Source organism: Uranotaenia lowii, chromosome 1 (genome assembly GCF_029784155.1).
Source record: "Uranotaenia lowii strain MFRU-FL chromosome 1, ASM2978415v1, whole genome shotgun sequence".
NCBI lineage: Eukaryota > Metazoa > Arthropoda > Insecta > Diptera > Culicidae > Uranotaenia > Uranotaenia lowii.
The window spans coordinates 109810854-109837113 of record NC_073691.1 but is presented as its reverse complement, the minus strand read 5'-3'; the positions used below and the strand labels follow the sequence as shown (position 1 = coordinate 109837113).

General features: G+C 38.9%; 1 protein-coding gene and 3 long non-coding RNA genes across 13 annotated transcripts in view; 3 read left to right on the top strand and 1 right to left on the bottom strand.

Moving 5' to 3' along the window:
- The window catches only part of LOC129738584 (CUE domain-containing protein 2), a 108232-nt gene that overhangs the window by 61557 nt on the left and 20415 nt on the right, over positions 1-26260 (top strand). For 4 of the 10 annotated variants that reach the window (XM_055729822.1, XM_055729826.1, XM_055729823.1 and 1 more), the window contains exons 2-3: positions 7456-7533; positions 7634-7726. The exons of 5 other annotated variants lie outside the window; for them this stretch is intronic. The gene's annotated coding sequence lies outside the window, so the exon portion shown is untranslated. The remainder of the gene's footprint in view (positions 1-7455; positions 7534-7633; positions 7727-26260) is intronic. One more of the 10 variants, XM_055729821.1, reaches the window with a different exon arrangement.
- LOC129738590 (uncharacterized) lies at positions 7736-8275 on the top strand. The gene is made up of 2 exons (XR_008735562.1): positions 7736-8090; positions 8152-8275. It is a non-coding gene; the product is annotated as an uncharacterized LOC129738590 (long non-coding RNA).
- On the bottom strand, positions 8995-10637 carry LOC129738587 (uncharacterized). Its single transcript, XR_008735559.1, has 5 exons — positions 10369-10637; positions 10045-10298; positions 9666-9981; positions 9371-9595; positions 8995-9309 (listed from the first exon to the last, which is right to left on the bottom strand). It is a non-coding gene; the product is annotated as an uncharacterized LOC129738587 (long non-coding RNA).
- On the top strand, positions 13720-15579 carry LOC129738588 (uncharacterized). Its single transcript, XR_008735560.1, has 3 exons — positions 13720-14385; positions 14456-15223; positions 15301-15579. It is a non-coding gene; the product is annotated as an uncharacterized LOC129738588 (long non-coding RNA).

The following is a 26260-nucleotide window of genomic DNA, read 5'->3' as shown; positions in this document are numbered from 1 at the left end:
CGCTGATTACTCGCAGGATCATCAGCCGCTGCACACTGCAGAGCTTTTGCACATTGCACTGCCTGCTCAAGGCTGCCACTCCGTACCGCAGAATGGACGAGGTCACACTCGCCAGGACCCGTGGCCCGTGAGAGGGCTGCAGTCGCCATTGCCGCTTTTTTGCAGGCGTAGTCGACGTGGACCGTAAAGCTCAGCCGGTCGTCGATCATCACCCCTGTAACCACGGGCTAGCCTACTGCTCAGTGGAGCAAGAACCCCCCTCTAGCCTCAGGGTCGGCATCCGTAAAAAGGGAATCGCGGACTCAAGGAAACGCTTTAGTTTGGTCAAGAAAACTCCCACTTTATTTTCCCGAAACCGTATTGACAAACGTGACACTGGTTAAAAGGGGTTGGCTATGGCTGTTGACCTTTCCCAGACAATTTTTCCCAAGGAAACAATTTTTGTCCTACCTCGTGTTGCGTCGCGGTGCCGTGACGGTGTTGCTGGTTGGCGTTGCCACAATACTCCTAGCGGCTTACTGACAGGGATCCAAGGATCTCTTGGTGGGTGGCGAAGGCCGAACGACGATGTATTGGGTGTCGGATTCGGAAGAGGCACGCTGGGTATCGGCTGGTTCACGGTGTGCGCAAGGTCGGGTGGAACTGGTTCCTGGTTTCCTGGAGGGTGATCCAAGGGTAAACCTTCGGTGGATCGACCGGTGGAGCTGGGAATATTATCCAGCTAAAAACTACGGGGTCCTAAGGCACATGATGGGACACGGAAATGGATTAGTCGGACGCCGGGTACGGGGTTCAAAAATGGCGGTTACCTGGTTATCAGTGTGTCCCAGATAACTCGCTGGGTTGCCTACTGGCTTTGTGTGGTTGTGTTGTTTGGCGATGTCGACGTCTCGAACTTATGGATCCAAATGAGCCTGTTTCTGAGCTAGGCTATTGACCCCGTACTCCGGTCAAAGACATTTTGGGTTCGTCCTATAATTCCTCCCATCATGTCCTGTTACACTTCGATGCGTTAGCGTTACCGTTACCATAACGCGTCCTTCAGCTCCACCTGGTGTCGACTAGCGCTCTGTTGACCTGATCACGCTGCCTCTACGCGTTCAGTATCGTGGAGTGGTCATTCTCCGTTCCTCCCCAAAGCACCTCCTTGAATCATAATGGTGTGTTCCGAAGTTTAAACTATGATTCTCACTACACTCAACGGTAAACTGACGCACTGGTTACACCCCCAACTGCGATCGTCCCTGATTGTGCTGAAATCAGGTTGGTGATCAGCACCATCTCGGTCTTGTGGTGAGCCAGGCGTAGGCTCTTGGAGCGCATCCAATTTTCCACCTTCTCGATACCTACTGTGGCGAGTAGCTGGACCTCCTCCGTTGACGGGCCCGATGCCAGGAGAACCACATCGTCGGCGAATCCCACAAGTCTCACTCCTGTGGGGAGACGCAGTCTCAGCAGTTCGTCGTAGACAATATTCCACAATACCGGGCCAAGTATCGATCCATGTGGAACCCCTGCCGAGACTCTCACTGTTTCCAGTCCCTCGCTGGTCATATACTGTAGTTGGCGGTCACGGAAGTAACACTCCACCATCTTACAGATATATGCTGGAATCCTCATGTTGATGAGCGACGACGCAATCGCTGCCCAACTGACGCTGTTAACGCTTTCTTTACGTCGAGAGTGACCACTGCGCAGAACCGATCTCCTCTCCGTTTTTTCAACCTGGCTTCATCTGCCCTTTAGATGACCTGTCGAATGGCATCCACCGTACTGCGACCTTTCCGGAAACCGAACTGTTTGTCGGATAGGCCGTTCGCACCTCGGTGTAGAGCTGGATCCTACTCTGTAACATCTTTTCTAGAACCTTGCCAGCAGTGTTCAGGAGACATATCGGACGATACGCTGATGGTTCACCAGGTGGCTTGCCCGGTTTTGGCAGGAGCACCAATCGCTGCCGCTTCCATACATCTGGGAAGACCCTTTCATCCACATACTGTTGCAGTGATGACCGGAACATTTCGGGATGTTCCATGAGCGCAGCCTTCACTGCCACGTTAGGTATGCCATCCGGACCCGGAGCTCTGTTCAGCTGAAGGGACTTAGCGATGTCGCGCAGTTCCTCCAGTGAGATCTGCTCCTCTTCGCTCGTATCCCAGTCGAATGGGACCCAGACTACAGATGACTACATCTGCTATTAGCTAAAAGGGGAGATGCTACCGAGGCAGCGAATAAAATCGAGTTAGCCTAGACTTGTGAGTTGCTAGGGGAAACAAATGAAAACTTACTTGTTAGTTGGCCCTCACTTAGAATAAACACTTTTTCTAATTTACACGTGGTTTACTTTAATAGACCGAAGTCGAACATAACAGAAACCTTGCCTACTCTCTGTATCAGAGAAATCCCAATCGCTCAAGAAATGATAACCTATGGAAAGAATACATGCGACACCGTGACAAAGTCATGTCGTTGATATATACTGCCAAAAAAACTTCGATCACAAACTTCCATCTAAAACCTTATGGAGTAACCTTAAACGGGAAGGTGTACATAACAACCCTAAAGACAACCCTTCCTGTATCGAAGGGAACGTTGAACAACTGAATACATTCTTCTCTGAAGGTCACAGACAGGCTACCACCTATCAGCACTTATCATCCAACACCGGTACAAAACCACGTCGATCGTAGACCAACTTTTAGCTTTCATCACACTAATGCTGGTGAAATCAGTTGCAAAATATACGACATACATTCTAACGCTACTGGTACCGACGAGATTCCTATTTCGTTTGTGAAACTCCTGTGTCCTTTTGTGTTTCCCATCCTTTGTGAACTTTTCAACTCCATAGTCGTTATAAATCATTCCCTGGTGTTAGGGCGTGAAACACCCTACAACAAAACCGCTGGGCTCACTGCTGGCAGCCTACACGCTAACTTTTGACTACCCTTTAACGAATACTTTTGACCCGTTATTCGATAAGACTGGGAGAACTCCTTTTTCCGGATAAAGCCCCTCTACCCTTTAAGGGGTACTCAGCTTGATAACGCTTCAGCGGATGAAAATTACCCCTTATTCCAAATGCTTGCGGATGATAACTACCCCTTATTTGAAAGGCTTTCGTATGGTGGAAATTTCGGGAGCTGCTTATGGGAAATGTTTGCTGGGAAATAAATCACAACGAATTATCATGTTTCATGCGGTTTATTTAATTGAAAATACTTTTTAAATGATTTCGAATTTTTTGAAAATTCAAATTTACCCAAAATGTTAATCCGACGCAAATTGGCTTCCAAATATCGGCTTATTTTCGTCGCGTTCATCCGGAACTGTGTAGTTCTGAAATAATAAAGATGGATGCATTATAATTTCAGAATGGAAACTACATAAATATTCAATCAAATACTTACAATTTTTCTCATCGCAGGCAATTCACCAGACAATTAGCAACGTTATGGATGTAACAACATCTAAAACTACCCCTTTAAAGCGGACTCGAGCTTTTCGAAATAAGGGTATATTGACCCGACAAAATGACCCGTTATTTGACAGATCGTAGAGGTTCTCAATAACGGGTCAATTTTACGCTTTTAAGGGGTAGCCAAAAGTTAGCGTGTATTGTCAGCTGATCGACGCGCCAACCAGCGGGATGTAAACAACAATACATGTGCTTTTTGTTATTGTTGTCCAAGCAAGTCGGATCGTACATTTTTACTTCGTCATTGAAAAGTCATTTTAGTATGTAAATCTGGCGTCTTTTAATTTTGTGTATCCGCATTTCCCGGAATATAACAGTGGCGACGAGTCGGTCGTGTAATTTACGCGAAATTCGTAAAATTATCGCGAAATTACTTCCCCCACGCGGAAACGACGTCGATGTGAAATGAATACGAGTGATTCAAACCACACTCCCGATCCAACGGCTGGATCAAATGGATCCCTCAACGGTCTCTCAAGTGGACAGCAGTTCCACCCGGCTGGCATGCAGCAAAGTTTTATTCGCCCCACACAGTTCGGTCAGCAGCCGACGACGGGACTTTTCCTACAGTTCCCCTACAGCAGCAGGAGTCGGCGCAATCATCATCACACCACCTCTCAGCATCCGATGCACTTCTCACACAGCTTCTCCAACAGCAACAAGCATTTGCAACACAAATGCTCAACCAGCAGCAGGAATTTATGCGACAGCAACAGGAAATGTTCCTCCGTGCGATGTCATCGCTCAGTGTACAGGTGCCGTCCAATCCTGAAGTGATTCTTGATTCGCTGTCAAATCACATCAAGGAGTTCAGGTACGATCCGGACAACAACATCACATTTGCTGCTTGGTACGCGAGATACGAAGATCTGTTCGAGCAAGACGCTTCCCGGCTCGATAACGAAGCAAAACGTAAATTTTATTCTGCCCAAACTGCCGAAAGATTATCCATTCGACGAAACCGTGCGAAAATTGGGAATCTTGTTTGGTGCAGTCGAATCACTGATCAGCAAACGATATCGGTGCCTGCAAACAACAAAATTACCCTCCGAAGATTATGTCACGTTTTCGTGCAGGGTAAACAAAAACAGTGTCGATTTCGAGCTTAGCAAGTTGACCGAGGAGCAATTCAAGTGCTTACTGTTTTTTTGCGGGTTGAAGTCGGAGTGTGATGCTGATGTACGTACCAGACTGCTAGCAAAAATCGTGGATCGAGACGACGTTACCCTCAAGCAGCTTTCGGAAGACTGCCAGCGGCTGATGTGCCTCAAAGGGGATACAGCCATGATCGAGGGGACCATGACTGGTCCAGCAGTGCAGTTCGTGAAGCAGAGTCGATAGCAGTTTTCTAAACACTCTCCGAACAAAGTGCAGAATCATAGTGCGAACAAAAACATCCCCAACCCCTTGTTGGAAGTGCGGCGCAATGCACTACGCTCGTGTGTGTCCCTACAAGAACCACAAGTGTAGTGATTGTGGCAAAAGTGACACCGTGAAGGTTACTGCGTAACCGAAAAGAAAAGTGAGAAGCTCTATCGCAAGAACCAAAACAAAACTTTTCGGGCACAGACAGTTAAGTGCAACAAGAAGGAAATTTGTGCAAGCGACTATAAACAGTGCTGAAGTGAAACTCCAGATAGACGCTGGGTCAGACATAAGTTTTGTCTCGAAGCGTGTGTGGGAGAAAATTGGGAAGCCTTCCACCACCCCCACACTAGGAAAAGTATCCACTGCTTCTGGTGCCCCCCTCCAGCTGCTCTTCAAGTTCGCGTGTGACGTCAACGTCAAAGGTCAGCAGCACCGCGGCACATTTTACGTTGTCGACAAATCGCTCAACGTGCTTGGGATCGATTTGCTCGACGCATTTGGACTCTGGTCAGTGCCAATTTCATCTTTTTGTGACCAGATCACCAAACCGTCTACATCTCCAAAACAACTTGAAGCAGCTAAGCGGAAGCGACATTCAGCACTTCACCACGGCACTTTTCCTCCCACGATCGAACGGTCTGGCCGAACGATGTTGGGACACTTTAGTGAGCCATTCGGGAATTACGAGAGGGGAGAAGTTTGGAACCAATAACATCTTCAGCTTTTTCACCGATGTCCCGTTGCTCTTTACATCTCCTACTCCTCACCACCAAGCTCTGCTGATATGGTAGGGTTCCAGTCAGCCACCGATCAAACAGCTGTTCAGGTGCCTCGTCGTTCTTCTTGAACCAGAAGACCACCGATTCGGATTAACCCGCACCAGCTGTATTAAGGGAGGAGATGTTAGGGCGTGAAACACCCTACAACAAAACCGCTGGGCTCACTGCTGGCAGCCTATTGTCAGCTGATCGACGCGCCAACCAGCGGGATGTAAACAACAATACATGAGCTTTTTATTATTGTTGTCCAAGCAAGTCGATCGTACATTTTTATTTCGTCATTAAAAAGTCATTTTAGTATGTAAATCTCGCGTCTTTTAATTTCGTGTATCCGCATTTCCCGGTACATAACACCTGATATCTGGAAAAAGGCTCTTATTACTCCTATCCCTAAGATTTCTGCTCCCGCGCAACCCAAAGACTATCGCCCTATCAGTGTGTTACCAGCAATATCGAAAATTTTCGAAAAAGTCATGCTTTCCCAGATAACTGATTATCTTGACTGTTCTACACCTCCTCTTCTTGCTGAGCATCAGTCTGGGTGCAGAAAAAAATTCAGCACCACTACCGCACTCGCAAAGGTTACCCATGACATTTATAGCGGTCTAGATAAAGGTGATTGTACAGTCATTGTGCTTGTCGACTTCTCTTTGGCGTTCAACTGCGCCGTTCACAATCGCCTATTAAGAAGTAAATTAGAAAACGAGTTTTTCTTTACAAGCGAAGCTTCAGACCTCATATCATCCTTTTTGAACAGTCGTTCACAAAGTGTACGTCTTTGTACGAGCCTGTCAACTGAACGAGAGCTCATCGACGGCACTCCACAGGGTTCTTGTCTAAGTGCGCTTCTTTTCTGCCTGTACATCAATAGTCTACCGAACGCTTTGATGAAATGCCAATACCATCTCTACGCAGATGATTTACAGCTGTACATCGCTGCCTCTGTTAGCGAAGTAGACCACCTCATCGAGCAAGTTAATCAAGATATGACAAGAATCGTGGAATGGTCCAATAACAACTGTCTCGTACCGAACCCGAAAAAGACCCAAGCCATTGTGTTCAGTAAAACCGGAACAATTGTGCCGAACGTGGCAGTAGTTTTTAGAGGAGAAGTTGTACCACTTTCAACCTCAGTCAAGAACCTTGGCATTTACATGGACGTCAACCTTTCGTCGTTTCTCTTCCGTACTATCTCGACCTACTCGCCTCAAACTGGTTCAATCCGTGATAGTTCCTTTGCTGACTAACTGCGACATTATCTATTATCTATCTATCCGCTCTCAAGAAGCGACTAAATATGTGTTTTAAGTCAGCTGTACGGTTTGTTTTCAACCTCCGGGGCAGAGACTCGACTCAACGCGTTCGGAAATTTATTCTTGGTCACGAGCTGGACTCCAACTATCAACTGCGAATATGCTGCTTTATGCGACAAGTTTATCACAACATTCTACCAAGATATGTTACCCAACATTTGCAAAGAGGACGTCAAGAGATGACCCAATGTTTCATCATTCCGAGGCATGGTACAGCTGGAAGGAAAAGCGTGCTTGTTTTTGGGGCGTCGCTCTGGAATGGTACGCCTATCTCCGCCAAGGAAAAGCCCTCATATGACACATTCAAAACCAAATACAAACTCTTGCTGCAATGATCACCTTTTTTTTCGTTTCGTCTCCTTTGTAAATTTTAATTACCTCCAGTTTCCAATACTTGTTTTTGTTTGATTAGTTTTAAATTCATTGTTAGCTTAAAATAGTGTTTATTCATTCCATTGTTCTATTTGCTTTCCCACTGAAATCTCCTTGACCTGATACAATGTAATTTTACAAAAAGGTTATCGTCACTGAATAAAGAAACAATTACAATTACAAAACCGCTACTTCTGCCAGTTGTCTCAGAATTATTTATAAGGTGAGTTGATACAATATTCGGGATTTGTGGCCGAATAGATTTACCGTTGATTTGGACATGGTGAAATTGAAATTTCTAACCAACTATTTTATTTTTTCAGACCACGAAACATCCCTTTGCGGAAGGTTGGTGTTAGGTTTGCGGATCAAGTAAATCCGGGTGCCTTCCAGGATTTATAAGAGCATCAGTACCGGTAAGTGCTATCACAGGTGTTACCCGGGACACATTCTAGGTCTTATTTTAGCTTTAGCAGCTCATTTGCGCACCGGTAAGTGCTAAACTTGTTTCCATTTTTGCCACTGGTGACTGTGGACTGGTGGTGGTTGTTGCTATTTTTTTTTTGTAAATTTTCCCTAGACACTTTAGCACCTGTCAAATCAGGAGCTGGTCGGTATTCATATTTGACTCCTGGCTCGCTTTTTTAACACCCAGGAGCAAGATAACACCTGGTTCGAAACCTTGCGGTGCGCAATCGAAGTGTCAAAATGGAGTGTTATTATAGCTTTGACACCTGACCGCTGCTGATACTCTAAGAAAACTTATCCTCGACTGATCCGGTAAAGGAAACTTTTCAGAAAATTTATTTTTATCTATTCAATTTTTTTTTTTACTCTACAGGAAAACACAATCGAAAGGCACGGAATGCGGATTGTTTCCGATTTTTTTGGTGATTAAGTGTTGGTGTGAAATTCGGTTTGTGTTGTGCAAAATGAAATTTAGAATAAAATTCTTTATAAAGAAACTTCTTGTCTTTTTTTTCAAATTAATTTAAAAAGAAAAACAAAAGCAACGAGCAAAGCATTTAATTACTAAACGAATTTCACGAATCTTTCATTATCACATCATGTTGTACTCACTAAAAATTCACGTAAATTTTATTTGATTTTCATTATGCACCGATTTTTATAGCGACGCGTTTAAATGTTTATACCGTACACGCAAAATAATCTGTGCGTAGCTGCTACGTGAAACCAACATAATTTTTATCCAATTGATTTTCACGTAATTTTTACGAATAAAATAAGTAAACGCTCCCCCAATATTAGGAATTTTGCTTTTTGAACATCACGTGCAACTTACGTGAATTTTTAGTGCGTTCAACATGTTATGAGGATGAAAGCTACGTGAAACGTGTTTAGTATAGAAATGATATTTGGATCCTTTCTACAATTTTTTCGTATTTTTCTTTTGGTAATAAAATGAAAACAAATAAAATTTCATCATAGATCAAATTCATTTTTACTATTATTTGTCACACTGTTACTACACTGATTTAAAAAAAACAACTCCGGGACCTCTTTCCAGCGAGTTGGTTTGTTGAATCCTTTTTTTTTCTTTATTATACACGCTGGGCCACATTGAACCATTAATGTTTGAAAAATAACCATAATGGAAGTTTTGTGGATCAAGTCGTTTTATGAGTTTTCTGGGAAAACTCATAAAATGAGATTTCACCGAGAACTTGGATTATGGTTATTTTTCAACCGTTTGTTAAAACTGAAAAAACGGTTATAAAATAACCGTTTTCCTACAAAATCAAGCAAGGTTCGTTTCACTGCAGCTAAAATGGGAGAATTCAATATAAAAGAATCAAGGACTAAAGGAGATATGCGGTTTTTAATGTTTTTTTTTTAAATTGTATTTTATAATAAACTATATTCTGTTGAATACATCAACTATAATAGATATTTAATCCGGTTTGGTCTGATGAACAATCTTCCGGATAAAACTTTTGTAGGATTGCGCAAGCGAATGCCTACTAGCCTGAATGTTTTCCTGGAATAAGCAAAGAAAGCTTATAATCATCCGTGTTAAAATCAGTGTTCTAAATTTTTACCTGTTCCGCCGTCCGGAAGGTAGATGAAATCAACAACTGGTACATTGCTGATTGCGGAAATTGCTTCAGATATCTCATCCTATTGGCTCATCCGGCTGCAATTACTCGATGCGGTCAATATATATTCAACTGCTGCATATTGGTTCTCAGGAGGCAGCTTCCACCAGAAAGTCTGGATGTTTCCCCCATTCGCCGGAATTGTCCATGGGATTGCCATCATCGATACTGGAAAAAACGGATTGTAAATAACACGAATGAGTGGAGCACAACTATGTTAAAAATGCAAATTACTTACCCGTGGCGATTGAATTTACAGATTAATTTGCACCAAAAAAATTTTCGCACTAGCGAATCGAAAAAACAATGGCGGAACGCTCACTAAAAACAACCAATTCATTTCTGTTGTTACGGAAATTTCAACCATTTTTTTGGTTTTCAACAAGAACTTAGAAAATGGTTAAAATTCAATAGTTAATTTTGGTTGAAAAACAACAATTATCAAAGTTTTCGAAAGAAAACCAAAAAACGGTTGAAAAAATTTCAATAATGGTTATAAAAAAACGAGCGTGCAGAGACTTTCAGCCTCGGGCTGGTTCGTCAATCATTTAATCCTGTAAAAATGGGAAAATATTTATTTATTAAAAATAGAATCATCACAATGATTAATGATTTACCTTGTTAGAATCAGCAGACACTAACTTCCATCCAGGCCGCTTGACTAGATGCAGATGTGGTGCCTTTCCTTCTCGACGGGTGTCTTGAAGCTTTCCCCTAAGCTGGAAACAACACAGACCAAAGCTCAAATTTCAACAGGTTAAAGAATTTACACTCACCACCTTGCTCCCGAAGCTCGGATTTGTATTTCTCATGTTTGGGACCCGAAGGACGTCCTGTGTACTGCTCGTTTTCCGGTACGAATGCTCTTGAGCTGCCACATCCGAGAAAAATCAAGTTAGCTAACTGACAAATACTCCCTTTTCTAATAGGAATATACTTACCACAGGCTTGAGAAAATTGCAAAAAAAAGTGTTCAAACTCATCCACCTAGACTTTACGTGAAATTCATTTGTCAGTTGCATGGAAGTACAGTATCTACTACGAAGCACACGTAGAATCGATGGGACGCCACAAAGACTTAGTTTACGTTAAAAATCCCGTATAATTAATTTCTAAATTATTTTGGGTGTAGCATCTACGAGAAAATCAATTGGATAAAAACTATGTAGTTTTTTCACGTAGCCGCTACGTGCAGATTATTTTGGGTGTGGAGAATCTAAATACTTTAAGGGCTGTCCCAACGGTAGGTGCAAAACACGGTTTTCGACCACGCTAAAACATTTCGGCTGGCACCGGTGGCGTAAATTGCTGTTTTAGCACAGTTATCGATTTCAAAATTCCCAACAGTTATACGCCTTTGTTCCAAATTCAAGCAAATTTGGAACAGGATTTCAAAATATACGACAGACCAATTTAGACGTTTGGGGCTCACGCTGAGAAAATTTTAGCCAATGATGATTATTTTCACACATGTTTGGGTAGCATTGGGTGTAATAATTGTTTCTTTTTGAGAAGTTATTTGAATGTTTTTTCTCGCCAAAACCGGTCAATACGTAACACAAATTGAGAAAACATGTTAACAAAAACCATGTATCATGTATAAATAATTTATGTCAAACTATTCTTGACTTCATATTTCAATAAATAGCTTTAGGCCTCAACGAATTAGTGAGCCCAGTCAGCGTTTCTCGAGTTCAAACGTTATATGAACTTTCATTTTCAATAACAGAAACATTCTAATGAAATTAATGCAAAACAACAATAAACTTTAAAAAAAATTAAAAAATTCGAATATCCGTGTAATGACCGGTTTTTGTCAAAAGTTGTTAACAATATTTATAATCCATCATATTTCACAATTTTAATATAAAAACCATGAAATCTATATATATAAAAAGCAATTTCTGTATGTGTGTTTGTTTGTTTGTTTGTTTGTCCTCTCTAGACTCAGCCGTCTTAAGAGCTAGAGAGCTGAAATTTGGCATGGATGCTCATTAGGACCAGGAATGATGAAAAATGTTTTTAGATTTTCGGATGACCCCTTCTGAAGGGGATCGTCCATAGAAGACAAATATTGTTTTCGCGATATTGACGTTACTTTTTGTCGGATCGTGTTGAAAATTTGCACATGAGTGTTTTGAAAGACGAGCAATCGATTTCAGGTGTCAAATTTTGTGTAAGGGGTCAGCCAAAGGGGTCGTCCATATTAACTGTTTGCTGTTTTTGCTATATTGGCGTTATTATACATCGTATTCATATGAAAATTGGTACATGATAGTTTTGAGTGACGTGCAATCGATTTGAGGTATCAAATTCAGTATAAGGGGCCGGCAAAATGGGTCGTCCATATTAAATTTTCAGTATCTTAGTGATATTGACGTTTCTACAGATCAGATTAAGATGAAAATTTGCACATAGGAGTTATTTGGGACAAACAACTGATTTCACTTATCCAAACTAAAATCAGGGGTCGGCCAAAGGGGTCGTCCATATTAACTATTCACTGTTTATGTGATATTGTCGTTATTATACATCGGATTCAGACAAAAATTGGTACGCGAGAGTTTTGAGAGATGAGCAATGAATTTCAGGTATTAAATTCAGTGTAAGGGGCCGGCAAAGGAGGTCGTCCATATAAACCTTTCAATATTTTTGCATTATCGTCGTTATTATAAATAGGATTGGGATGAAAATTTGCACACGGTAGTTTTCAGGGACGGGCAATAGATTGCAGATGTCAAATGTTTGGCCAGGGGTCGACGAAAGAGGTCGTCCATTTAAATTAATTTTTCACTGTTTTTAGGAATATTTGATAGATTCCGAAGTGGACAGGTTCGCAGCGGAATCGGCGATGGCCGTACGGAAAGTGACTTGATGGAAACTGGTTTTATCCCGGGGAAATAAAACACACGCGACTGGTGTAAATATACGTTTAATCGGGAGAAAAGCTAACTTAGAACTAAACCGTCCGTTGACGCACGACAGTGTAGCCAAACGAGACGAACACGCTAACAATATTTTAGCGACAAGGGGTACACAGTAGCACATATTCTAACAATATTGACGTTATTTAACAATGGATTGCTTTGAAAATTTGCACACGGGAGTTTTGAGGGAAGGGCAATCGATTTCAGATATCAAAGATTATAGAAGAGCCCCTGAAAGGGGTTTAGCTTTTTGGCAACAATTAAGTTGTTATGCAATGATTTAGTCGAAATTTATACACGTGGTTTTTTTGGCACGGTCAATTGATTACTTATTTCAAATTTAGTAGCAGACGACAGACAAAGTGATTATCCAATATTTTTGTAATTATTTCTTAACAATGAATTCAGAAGTGCATCTGGAAAATGCTTGGCAATTGACTTTCATATAAACTGTTCATGACATATTCCAAGTTGAAAGCGAAACGGAGTTCGTATGGGATCAGCTAGTATGATATATTGTTCGATAACATTGACTAAACTGACATGATTCTTAGAAAAAAATCCTTTCAATTTCTGGCTAAAAAGCCGTCTGCTTTACAAACTACTGATAATCATGAAAATTCTACTTAAGAATACATAAAAGGAGCATGTTTGTCAATCTGTTTAGTTTGCCCAAACAAAAGCACAAATATGTTTAATGAATTTTTACCTATAAACAAGAACTGGTAAACTAAATTAATATTTGGAATCAACACCCTAAAATGAGTCAATTTTTAAAAGAAAAAGGTTTTTTTTTTGTTTCAATTAAGCTTTTTTTCTCGCTGCGTATAGGCATTTAGGCTTTTTAAGCTTCGTTCAATCATAGATAAAAATCGGTTTCAACTGGTTTCTGCCAACTGGTAGTTGTTCAATGAGCCAAAGTTTTGGTCGAAACTAGTCAGGTCGTTGTCAATGAAGCAAGCTGAAACTAGTCAAAATAGTCAAAATAGACAAAGCTCGACATGGGGGTTCGTTACGGCCTGGAAGAAATCGGTCGAAGTCAATTGGAAAAAGAAAGGTATTCAATCGTCAATCCATTTCTACTTGTTTCGAACAAACTTTATTAAAAAGACTTTAAGTTAATGAAATCCTGGTACAATTAAGACGGTGTAAAACTCAAAACTTAGCAATTTTTCAATTAAAATGAGTTTTTTCTTTTCAATTATTGAGTGTCTGCAATAAAAGTGTACCCGTTTTAAATTTGCCATCACACCGGTGGGGAGCGCGTGTTTTAGCCGAATCCAAAATTTAAAATTTTGCTAAAACTGGTATACCTAAAACCAATATTTAGACCTGAACCGTTGCAGGTGCTCTAAGATCAAGTTCACTGGTTGAGATGGAGTTGGAAATTTCGAAGGTTTACATCACATCACAACAAATTTGCCGTCCACCGGTGTTGGGAAAATCTGACATTCGAACAGTTTCGCGCTGCAAAATTTGTATCGTATAACACTTTTTGGCTGAGGGTGATAGAAAAACACATTGTTTTGCAACACCTAACCAAGTGATAGAGTCGGCGTTGCAATACAGTATTCGTGCATGAAACGACTCGGTGCTGCCATCTTTCTTATGTTCAAAACCTCAGTTTAGGGGAAAAAAGGAAATTGAGTAATTTTAGGATTTTAATAGAAAATTATATTTTAATGTTTCAAAAATACATTTATCACTTGAATTGTTACGATTTACAAAAAAAATAAATCAACTCTTTAAAACTTAAAGTCAATTTTTTCGATACCCTAGCCAATTGCGTGCACCATCACTTTTCTGAAACGCAGAGATGCCAGATAGTTGAATAACTTCACGATATTGTGATATTCATTTATTAATTGCATTGATGCAGAGACCGAAAAATTTATCGTCGGGAACATTGATCGAGCAACCGGTGATTGTCGGGATCCGTCCGGACAACCCTTTTTAGGGAAAATCAGTGTTGGTCAAGTGATATCGGTACTAGATTCACAGCAAGCCAACCATAAACAAATGATCCAATAAGTAAGTAATTATCACAAATTGCAAAAAAAAAAATACTTGAATCAAAATCACATTTTTTTTTCAATTTTAGGTTGTCCCTGTTTTTTCCTGCGGCCCAGGTCAGCAGTTGAAACAAGGGCACACGTTCAAGGCAAACAAATAAGGAAACAAACTGGATGCAGCCGGAAAGATGGCTCGTTTTCATCTACCAGCAAAAAGGGAGGCTGCGGATCGGATGCTCCCAAGAGCATGGAATTTGTCCAGAAGGCTTGCTGCAATCGATCCCAGGATATGCCGAAGAAGTGCAAATCGAATTAGCGCTTCAAAAATGATTATTTCGGAACAGTTCAGAAATATAATCAGCTTCTAATTACCCCGGTGTACCTTAATTACTGGAACTAATACCCCCGAACTTAGTATTGAGTATGCCTATCAGAACTTAGTTTTGCTATTGCCCAGTCAAACTCAAAGTTGAGGGAAGCCACCGAAGTGCTTTTTTGAACCAAAACTACTTAATTTTGAGTTTAAAATAAAGAGCGTGTGCACACAAAACTTTCGGGGCTCCACTTAGCAAAATTTCACTGTTACTTTCCGTTAGCAAAAATATTTTTTTACTTTTGAGTTAGCAAAAAGCTAAATTTACTTGATTTTAGTAATGAAAAAGGTCATTTTACTTGATTTTAGTAAAACGAAGGTTTTTCAGCCGCTATGTTCACAGACTCCAGCCGCCGCGCCAGTTGGGAGAAAATTAAAAAGCTGTCGCGATTAAGTGCGGTTCCGGATGTTCGTTGCTGGTGGTTCTTGTTGGTGGGCAACTTCACGAAGAAACGGTAGCTAAATCGACACCGGATGCTTACAGGTAAGGTCCAATCTTAAAGTGTTTTGATTCTCCAATATTTTAATTTGAAATTTGTGTGTTTGTTTTTTTCCTACCAGGTTGAAAGTGCAACACGAAACCCGTAACAGTCCGGCAATGAAGAAGGACCACAACTGGAATTTCAACGAGCTGCATCCGGAAAACACCCCGGTGCTTTCTTTGATGAAGATGGCATGGCATTTTGCTCGCCAGTAGGTGCGTTCCCAGGATCGAACCTTCCGTTTAACGAAAAGTGTGAAAAAAATTTAAAAAATGTGAAAATTAAACTATAAGTGAATGTAATTTGTGTATTCTATTCAATAATCAAATATTCCCCTGATTTTCCAGAGAAAAAATAACAAAACATGAAATTACGGGTCCCAGCCATCTTTTTCTCCGGTTTTTGCTAAAAATTTGAGTAAAAATTGCGGCGGCTAACTTTTCCTCTCGTTTGCTGAAATTTTAGTAAAAAAAAAATTGCTAAATTGATTGCTAAGTTTCTAGCTGGTCAAATTTGAGCAAAATTTTGCTAAATTCCGGCCTCAGAAATTTTGTGTGTGTAAAAAATTCAAAGTACACACAAAATTGTCAAGGCCGAAATTTAGCAAAAATTTGCTCAAATTTGACCAGCTAGAAACTTAGCAATCAGTTTAGCAATATTTTTAAACTATTATTTTAGCAAACGAGCGAAAAGTTAGCCGCCGCAATTTTTACTCAAATTTTTAGCAAAAACCGGAGGAAAAGTTCGCTGGTTCTGAAATTTCAAAATTTATTGTTTTTTTTTTCTCTGGAGAATCAGGGAGAATGTTTGATTGTGAAATAGAATACACAAATTTCCTTCACTTTCATTTTATTTTTCACATTTTTTGCTATTTTCTCTCACACTTTTCGTACAACGGAAGTTCCGATTCCGGCGAGCCAACTGCCGAGCCATTTACTTCAACGAATGCACCGGAGTGTGTGCCGGATGCAGTTCGTTGATATTCCAGTTGTGGTCCCCCTTTATTTCCTGTCTGTTGCGAGTTTCCTGTTGCAGTTGTAACGTGGTCGGAAGAAAAACAAACAATTTTGAATTAAAAATCGGAAAATCTGTACAATTCATAATCGGCCCTTACATGTACGCATCCGGTGTCGATTTGGTTAGTATTTAGTTGTTGACTTAGCCACCTCTAGAACCACCAACATCGAACTTTCGGCAACGCGCGCTATTTTTCTTCCAATCCGCGGCGGCTGCTGTCTGTACACAAAGCGGCTAGAAAACCTTCGTTTTACTAAAATCAAGCAAAATGAACTTTCTTTTTGCTAAAATCAAGTAAATTTAGCTTTTTGCTAACTCAACAGTAAAAAAATATTTTTGCTAACGGAAAGTAACAGCGAAACTTTGCTAAGTGGAGCCCCGAAAGTTTTGTGTGTATGCATTAATAACAAAAGTATTTGTTGGATAGAAATATTTTACCTTTCGTGAATAGTTTTCCGTAAAACATTATTCGGATAGTGGGACTAACAAAGAACAAGAGATTGTCATCGAAATGGCACTTGCATCCAGGGTCATTGCTATCAGAAAAAAAAAACAAAAATTAGCGGATCACAATTAACCATCATTATCACTTACCAAAACGGCAAATCCAAAACAGAGGAATATCCGATTAAATTTTTGTTGCATACATGTTTTGCTGATGACAACAGACGCAACGGCTGCAAAAAAAATTGACAACAGCAAACAATAACGGACCTCAATTTCATTTTCTTATATGAATTTACCACCAAATGCTGGAGAAAAATGCACAAAACGGATTTGAAACCATCCACTTAGAGCACCTGCAACGGTTGAGGTCTTAATATTGGTTTAAGGTATACCAGTTTTAGCAAAATTTTAAATTTTGGAATCGGCTAAAACACGCACTCCCCACCGGTGTGATAGCAAATTTAAAACGGGTACACTTTTATTGCAGACACTCAATAATTGAGAAAAAAACTCATTTTAATTGAAAAATTGCTAAGTTTTGAGCTTTACACCGTCATTATTTTACCAGGATTTCATCAACTTAAAGTCTTTTTAATGAAGATTGTCGAAACAAGTAGAAATGGATTGACGATTGAATACCTTTTTTTTCAATTGACTTCGACCGATTTCTTCCAGGCCGTAACGAAACCCCCTGTCGAGCTGGATCGGTTTTGACTATTTTGACTAGTTTCAACTTGCTTCATTGACAACGACCTGACTAGTTTCGACCAAACCATTGGCTCATTGATTATACCAGTGGTTGTATTTGGATGAGAATGAATTGATCAACCTTCTCTCGCTCAACCAGAGATGCCAATGTGCCTGATTTTTCAGGTATTGCCTGATTTTTCGAGGCTCTGCCTGACAACCTGAAAAGCCATTGAATTTGCCTGATTTTTGAAAATATGCCTGATATTGCCTGATTTTTGCGAATGTGATGAAAAATGGGTAGTAAGGAACTGGATTAGGTACCATCGCTGAAGTGAAAAAGTGGAAATGTGACTGAATCAAAGCAATCGGATGATTCCCTTGAATTCTTATTTAAAAAAGTGAATTAAAGGGAATCTTTCGATTGCTTTGATGCATTGCACAGTGGGGATTTTTGATGGAAAAAGGGTACCTATTTCATTTATAATCGCCCAGCACATGGAAAATTCTTGTGAAAAATCATTCTTAATGTAAAAAAAAATGCGAGGAATCGAATGAACCACACCGCTTTTCGATTAAATCACTTTAAAAGCCTCATTTTACCCGGTTTCCCCTACGTTTTTCAAGCGTTCCGGTATAATTCCCGTTGTAGCAATCCACATCGCTAAAAAACAATCAAACCAAATATGCCAATTTATGTAAAAATGTTTTCTGAATCGATTGGTGTAGATCAAGTTATCATATATTGACCCAAAAGGCTCATTTTGCTCAATTTCCCCTAGAATTTAAAAAAAAAGTTGATTAAATGGAGTAAAACAGAATCAACTGCAGCTATGAACCTCCTAGAATAATCCTATTTTGTAGATTTATTCTTAATCAATCTAGTGGTATCTTTTTTTCAAAACTCAAACGGTTATAATAGCCTCTATTGCCCCATCTTCCCCTAAATTCATAAATTGTTTTATTTTTTTCGATGTAACAATCGAGAACGTTGCAAAAAAAAGCACGAATAATGTTTTTAAGTGTAAAATGTGCCGATGAATCGAGTGGTGCACACCGCTTAACGCTCAGTTAACGAGAAAAGCCTCAATTGCCCTGATTTCCCCTAAATTTTTGGTATATTGTTAATAAAATCAATGTAACAAATGGTCATGCAATAGAACAAGTAAAAAAATTATTGAATCTGGTGCCTACTTACCTGATGAATCAAATGATGTACACCGCTTAGTGATCAGCCAACGAAAAAGGCCCCAATCGCCCCGATTTCCCCTAAAATATTCGATATTTTCAAAGAAATCTATGTAACAAAAGAGCATGTAATGAAGTAAGTTAAAAAATGATTGAATCTGGTGCCTTACTATCTGCTGAATAAAATAATGGACACCGCTTAGTGATCAGCCAAGGAGAAAGTCCTCAATTGCCCCGATTTCCCCTAAGATATTATCAAAAAAATTATGTACCAAACGAGCATGTGATAAATCAAGTTGAAAAATTATTAGATCTGGTACTTAATTTTCTATTGGATAGAATGATGTACACCGCTTAATGATTGGTTATCGATAGAAGCCTCAATCACCCCGATTTTTAAAAAACGAACACACACATATAGGATCTCAGTGAAACTTCATGTTTCTTTGAAGAGATCTAAATTCTACTTAAGACTAAGCGTACATCATTCAAGGATATAATGGCTAGCATTTTACTAATGCTAATACCACCAACCCACAGAAAGAGTACTATGTTTGCCGTGACCAAGACTTGATCTCATGACCTTTGGCTTAGAAGACTTGAACGCTATCCTCTAGGCCACGGTCGGCGGCAATTCCCCTAAATGTTTGCAATATTCTCGAAAAAATCTATGTAACAAACGAGTATGCAATAGAACAAGTAAAAAAATGATAAAATCTGGTGCCTTGCTATCTGATGAATCAAATGATGTATACCGCTTAGTGATCAGCCAAGAAGAAAGGCCCCAATCGACTTGATTTCCCCTAAAACTTTTTTTTAAAGGTCCGTAAGGGCCTAATACTACTGTTTTATTTGTCATCACCACACTTAATCCAAGGAAAATATAGCACCATTTCACTTTTTTTTTCAATTCAGAAAAAATTGGAGTAGTTGGGCCTGTAACTCTTTTAGAATTAATAATTTTTTTTCAGGTTTTTCTCATTGACTGATCGCTAAGCGGTGTCCATCATTTTATATAGCACATTGTATGGAGCCAAATGCGATCATTTTTTTTTAACTTGGTTTATAGCTTACTCGTTTGTTATATAGATTTTTTCGATAAAATTGCAAAAATTTAGGGGAAATCGGGGTGATTGAGGCTTCTATCGGTAACCAATCGCTAAGCGGTGTATATCATTCTATCCAATAGAAAATTAAGTACCAGATCTAATAATTTTTCAACTTGATTTATCACATGCTACATAATTTTTTTTGATAATATCGCATAAACTTAGGGGAAATCGGGGCAATTGAGGACTTTCTCCTTGGCTGATCACTAAGCGGTATTCATTATTTTATTCAGCAGATAGTAAGGCACCAGATTCAATCATTTTTTAACTTATTTCATTACATGCTCTTTTGTTACATAGATTTCTTTGAAAATATCGAATATTTTAGGGGAAATCGGGGCGATTGGGGCCTTTTTCGTTGGCTGATCACTAAGCGGTGTACATCATTTGATTCATCAGGTAAGTAGGCACCAGATTCAATAATGTTTTTACTTGTTCTATTGCATGACCATTTGTTACATTGATTTTTTTAACAATATACCAAAAATTTAGGGGAAATCAGGGCAATTGAGGCTTTTCTCGTTAACTGAGTGTTAAACGGTGTGCACCACTCGATTCATCGGCACATTTTACACTTAAAAACATTATTCGTGCTTTTTTTTGCAACGTTCTCGATTGTTACATCGAAAAAAATAAAACAATTTATGAATTTAGGGGAAGATGGGGCAATAGAGGCTATTATAACCGTTTGAGTTTTGAAAAAAAGATACCACTAGATTGATTAAGAATAAATCTACAAAATAGGATTATTCTAGGAGGTTCACAGCTGCAGTTAATTCTGTTTTACTCCATTTAATCAACTTTTTTTTTAAATTCTAGGGGAAATTGAGCAAAATGAGCCTTTTGGGTCAATATATGATAACTTGATCTACACCAATCGATTCAGAAAACATTTTTACATAAATTGGCATATTTGGTTTGATTGTTTTTAGCGATGTGGATTGCTACAACGGGAATTATACCGGTACGCTTGAAAAACGTAGGGGAAATCGGGCAAAATGAGGCTTTTAAAGTGATTTAATCGAAAAGCAGTGTGGTTCATTCGATTCCTCGCATTTTTTTAAAATAAGAAACGATGATTTTTTCGAGCAAGAACGAATGGGCTGAATTGGGTACCTTTTTTGGCACGAAAATCCCCACTGTGCATTGATTCAATAGAATTATTCAACCAAGTAGGCTCACAACACAGAGATAAAATGAGGAGCGGTGACCAAAAAAAATGTCATCAGTTTTACTTTTAGTCGAATTTCCGTTACTTTATCGGTAGCCTGATTTTGCCTGATTTTTATTTCACCAGTTCCCTGATTTTATAAAAAAAAATGTTGGCAACCCTGCGCTCAACGCTTTACTCGGAAGCGAAGGTTGCTTTGAGGCAGCGAAAACGACAAAACCGATGATGCATACGCTCTCAACATGACCCGCCTTTACGAAGCAATAGGGTAACGGACTTATTTTGGACCGGGTTCATATTTTGGACCACCTTTCAGCTTTTTTCCAATATTTCCCTCATAAATCATTATAATCATGAAAATTTCTCACGAATATAGTTAAAGCTACTTCTTATGTTTCCAATCATATCTTAAATTCTATTTAAATAAGATGATAAGGGAGAGAAAATTGAAAACAAAGTTTTGATTTTTCACAGTTGTGTTGAATCAAGCCCATTTCAGGAGGACGTGTCATTATTGGAGTCAACTTTCAAGAGGTTTTTTGCATAGCTGTGATGAATTCAACAATTACAAACATGTTCACAGCTATGGAAAAAACACTTGAAAACTACTTTGCAAGCTCGAAGAACCAAAAAAACTTGTTTTGATAGCAATTTGACCATGTCGAAAATAGGTCCTACTCAATTCCGTAGGGACTTATTTTGGACCACTCAACATAACCTGGGTATTATACTTGATTTTAATGTTTATAAAAGTAATAAGACGTTGTACGACGATATGAAAAGAATTTTGCACTCTATTGCAAGCGCTAATTATCGGTAAAGTTGAGAATTTTTTAACTTTTGTGAATTTTTCAGCGAAGAAAAATATGGCTTTCAGATGGTTAAAAAGATCGAAAAATTCTCGCATATTTTTATTTTTTTTGGAACCAATGTATTCTCCGGAACTGAAGCCAAACCAAATCCAATAAGGTTTTGGAGGTCAGAATGCATCAATTGAAGTCACGGAGATGATGATGTCAGACTTTCTTAACTTTCTTCGCCTGAAGGAGATTGCGTTCTTAAAATTGATCCTGGAGAAAAGCCAGTATTTAACACTGCAGAACAAATTTTCGTGTGCCGTCGGAATTTTCAAAACACTTAAAACACACTACTTACATAACAGAGGAGCTTTTCGGTTTTTCTGCTATTTTTTTCGAAAATTATTGTTTTGAATCATAAAAAGTTTTATAAAAAAAAAGGTTGTAGTAAGAAATATTCAACAAACAAGTGAACCTAAATAGAGGCAAGGGAGGAAGTTGAAGAAAGTTTGATCAGAAATGAATTTACGTGAACAAACAAAACTTGACTGCAAGAATAAGAAAGGAAAAGATTTACTGAATTATTTGCATAATTGCGCATCAATTGCTGTTTACGTTAGCAAAATCTAGCTAGTTTAAGGGTGGTCCAAAATAGGTCCAGAGGGTGGTCCAAAATAGAATCCTGGCGGTCCAAAATACCGACCAGCGTAATGATCGAAGAAACGAGTTTTTAGGCTTAAGTCTTGTTACTTTGCATCAATCGACGATATGTTTCGATGGAAAAGCCTTGATCTTCGTAATGAACGGATAAAGCAATCAAAAATTGTAAAATGTACGTTTTAAATCCAGAAAATAGCATAGCCACTTCCCAAAGCGGTCCAAAATAGGTCCGTTACCCTATACATTCGAGGCAGCGAATCCAAAAAACCAAACGAATGTCTCTCACTCATCCCCTGTTACGTTCTTGAGGGAACCGAATTCAAAAGGCACAGCAAACCCGAGTCTCCTCGTTTGTGCCTGGATCGAATATCCGAGGTTTTTCTGCTATTGCTATTATTGCACAGCAACCGCACGCAGGCAGCTAGTTTTTTCGTTTCTTTTTCCTCCCCTCTCCTTGCTCCATACGTTGCGGGCCTAGTGATGCGCGAGCGCTCAAGAGCCGCTCATTTGAACCGGTTCTTCAAAAAGAACGAACGACCCGTGGCTCTTAAAAAAAGAGCCGCGGTTCAAAAATGAACCGTGACCCGCCGCTCAACACCGATTGAAATATTTAACCGCTACAATATGCAAGAGCGGAAAGTGGAGAGCCGTCCGTTCTTCGAATCAAACGAGTCACGGTTCGTTCGTTCTTTCCAAAAGAGCCGGTTCAAATAAACAGCTCTTGGTTGCTCTCCCATCACTAAACAAGCAACACAAACTGAAGAGCGGAGAACAGCAGATTCCGTTCGTTCGCTCTCCCGAACCAAAAGAACCGAGGTGGGTGGTGGGTGGTTAAAAAAGAGCTACAGGACGGCTCGGAAAAAAACCGAACAGAGCATCCGAGCCGAGCCGTTTATTTGATCAAATTGAACGGCTCTCCATACTCCGCTCTTGCCGTTCAGATTGTGAACCAGAGTTGAACGAGTCGCGGTTCTTTATTGAGCGGTTCTTTTTTGAGCGGTTCTTTTTTGAGCCGTTCTTTTTCGAGCCGTTCTTTTGCGAGCCGTTTTTCGACTCTTTTTTGAACCACCACCCAGCACGGTTCCTTTGGTTCGAGAGAACGATCGAACGGCTTTCTGCTGTTCTTCGCTCCTCAGTCTATGTTACCTGTGATTCGATGGGCGAAGAATCAAAAGCTGCTAATTTGAAGCAAAAGCAGATCAACACACAAAATAGGGATGCGATGTATTCTTTGATTTTTCAGTCATATCTCGTGTTCCGTATACGTATTCGAATACAAAACTAACAAAATTCAGACACTCAAAAAATGTGAGCCTATAATGTAATTTTAACTTTAATTTGGATAATGTGAGAAAGCTGCTAAAGTGTGTTAGAGATAAATGAACGAAAATTGAGGACTCCAGCGGACATGTTTCTGTGTAATTGAACATGTTTTTTTATAACATTAAACATTAATCCCGAGTTTATATTCGTAGTAGAAGTTTAATACGTAATGTTGCTTTGAATTTAGCACTTTTAAAAAAAGTTATTTATAATTTTCATTAAAATGCTAGACGTGGACATGACTCAAACTCCTACCCCCCTCTACATGGAAATTTCCAAACCACCCACCACACCTCATGATCTCATTTTTTTTTTGGAAAACTTTATTGAAAATTATATTTATACAACCACTAGCCGTAGAAAATTTTAAATTAAAACTTAACATTTTATACTGTCTTAGGCTGAAACTATTTAAATTTTTAAATAACGTATTTATAAAATGAAACAACTAAACCAAATCCAATAGTTATAGTTTAAAGTAACAACGAGAAAATCGTTCTTTTATATAGACCAACGAGAATCGCATAAAGTTTAATATGAAGATATGATAAAAAATATTGATTATTGGCAAAAATTAAATGTTCAGAAAATGGACGAAAAGATTGATTCACATAGGGGCCGTTCAGATACCACATGGACAGAAAAATGAGATGTTTGACCCCCTCCTCCCCCTCCGTGGACATTTGGCAAACCCCTGCCTCCCTCCCCGTATATCCACGTGGACAGATTTGAAATTGTTTTTTTTTAATCTAATTTGTTATAATTATAATTATTATTAATTTCAAAATTATCATATTTATAACTTGCTTTCAAGTGGCTACTAGTTGCTTAAACTTAAACTGGAAAGCTTTGCAATTTTAAGATTTTGATTAAAACATCTTAATATTTATTCACCTTAAGAAAATGTTTTGAAAGTAAGTATGTCCACGTGGACACTACTCAAACCTCTACCCCCCTCTCCGTGGACATTTTCATACCCCCTCTTCCCCCCTAAGTTGTCCAGGTGGTATCTGAACGGCCCCATGTTAGTTTTCTCTGACCGACTGACTTTTTTAAAATGGAATTATCAGATAGAATTGACTCTCCTACCAGGCTAATTTATTTAAATTTACTTTAAAACAAACTCCAATTTTTCAAAGGAGTGTTTTTTTTCAAAATCATTTGGATTTATGAAAACTTAACTCGAACAATGTAAAGTTGTCTATAATTTATCGTTCACCCAGAATGTTGCTCACGCTACATCGTACTACCCCAGATGGCAGCAGCGCAGCTTCGAAAGAGCGGATGCGAGGCATCAAAGCGTGTATTTTTAGAGCCTCTGATGAGAAAATTGGTGAGGATTTCAATCACTGGATTATACGCAGCGAGAAATAATCTTAATTAAAACAAAAAAAAAACATTTTTTTTAAATTGACTTATTTTGAGGTGCTGATTCCAAATATTAATTTAACCAGTTCTTGTTTATAGGTAAAAATTCATTAAACATATTTGTGCTTTTGTTTTTACAAACTAAACAGATTGGCAAACATACTCCTTTTAAGAATTCTTAAGTAAAATTTTCATGATTATCAGTAGTTTGTAATGTAGCAGACCGCTTTTTTAGCCAGAAATTGAAAGGATTTTTTTTTCTAAGAATCATGTCAGTTTAGTCAATGTTATCAAACAATATATCATATTTCACGGTTTTAATATTAAAACCGTGAAATATGATATATTGTTCGTGTAGATTATAAATATTGTTAATAACTTTTGACAAAAATCGGTCATTACACAGCAAATTTTTTTTTGCTGGAAACCAGCAAAATTTTGCTGGTTTTTGTCCCGCTGACTTTCCAGCAAAATTTCCAGCAATTTAAATTGCTGGAAAAAACAGCAAACGTTAATGCTGGTTTCCAGCAATTCAAATTGCTGAAAATTCAGCAATCCAGATTACTGGAAACCAGCTATTTCTTTCAACACAACCGGCTGTATTTAGTATCAAATTTATATTTTAATTCAAAATTAAATTTTGATTACTGGCTGTGCATATAATAAGCAATAAAAACAATTATTTCCTCCCGTTTTTCAATAGGGATATATTTATTTCCAGAAACACGATATTTTTTAAAAACATTCTATAACACCGGCTGGGCTGGCAGCTTTGTGCCAAAGTGTTGATCGCCACCTGTAAAAATAGTTTTGATAAGAATATTTTAGAGAATATCTATCTGTCCAAGAAAAACTCACCCTTAACTTATTATCTGGTTGCTAGAATATAGAGGAAATTAAAATAATTATATTAATTTAACCAAAATTCGTAAGATAGAATCTCACCTTGCTTCAGCGTACGAAAGAAAAACAAACTCCAAATTGACAACTCGATTGCTGATTTTCCAGCAAACTAGATCAATTGCTGGAAAGTCCAGCAATTCGAAAACCGATTGCTGATTTTTCAGCAAAAATGACAAGAACACAACTGAATGCTGAAAAATCCAGCAAATCGAAAACCGATTGCTGGTTTCCAGCAAAAATTTGGATTGCTGAACGTTTCCAGCAATTTTTTTTGCTGGAAATCGAGGCAAAAATTTACAATGTACACTGATATTCAAATTTTTTAAAAGTTTATTGTTGTTTTGCTTCAATTTCATTAGGATGCTTCTG